Here is a 324-nt window from a genome sequence, read left to right as displayed (position 1 = left end):
GACAAAAAAAACTTTCCTAAAACAGACGAGTACTGTATATCTAAAAGTACGTTTAAAGTAATATATTGCAAGAATACCAGCAATTAGCACCTATTACCACACTGCAATTGCAAGGCTCGTCCCCCTCGAGCTAAAAACCTTGTTGGTGTTGACCAGCTGCAACGACCAGTGGCAAGAACCATATATGGAGAGATTGCAGCTGGCAGTTCTGCAATAATGGTTGTTGAGCCTGCAGTCAGAAGTGGAGGTTACCTTACCTCGTTTGCTGTTTATAGAGATAGCTGATGGTTGTTCATGATATTGCGATAAGAGAGTTTTGCTTAC

The sequence above is a fragment of the Penaeus monodon genome, chromosome 22, assembly GCF_015228065.2.
Source record: "Penaeus monodon isolate SGIC_2016 chromosome 22, NSTDA_Pmon_1, whole genome shotgun sequence".
In the NCBI taxonomy this organism is placed as follows: Eukaryota; Metazoa; Arthropoda; class Malacostraca; order Decapoda; family Penaeidae; genus Penaeus; species Penaeus monodon.
The sequence above is the reverse complement of the archived record's forward strand: the minus strand, read 5'-3'. Positions refer to the sequence as shown.